The sequence below is a fragment of the Echinops telfairi genome, unplaced genomic scaffold (assembly GCF_000313985.2).
Source record: "Echinops telfairi isolate 266 unplaced genomic scaffold, ASM31398v2 ScPeMD7_655;HRSCAF=1070, whole genome shotgun sequence".
Classification (NCBI taxonomy): domain Eukaryota; kingdom Metazoa; phylum Chordata; class Mammalia; order Afrosoricida; family Tenrecidae; genus Echinops; species Echinops telfairi.
Genome location: NW_022104553.1, coordinates 9,033,527 through 9,033,856, shown reverse-complemented (window position 1 = coordinate 9,033,856; position 330 = coordinate 9,033,527).

Genomic DNA, 330 nt, shown 5'->3' with positions numbered 1-330 from the left:
GACCCGCCGCGCTCCCAAGTCAGGGCTTGAGCACGTTAGCGCGCCAGCACCTGGGAGCGAGCCTGTTGCTGGGAGCGAGGCCGAGCGCTTCTAGGATTTGGTGCTTTGGAGTGTAAAGAAACTGTTGCTCCGAAGGAAAGACAGGACATCTCTGAATAGGTTTCAGGAGTCAGACCAATCCAAGAGCGGCCCCAAACCTGGGACGATGCAGTGCACCACATCACCCAGGTCTGATCTATTTGAAATCAAAATGTATTTCGGAATGAGCAGGGTGCAGATCATAGTACAAAAATAGTCACAGGCCCAAACAGTCCTGCAATGTCCTTTTTG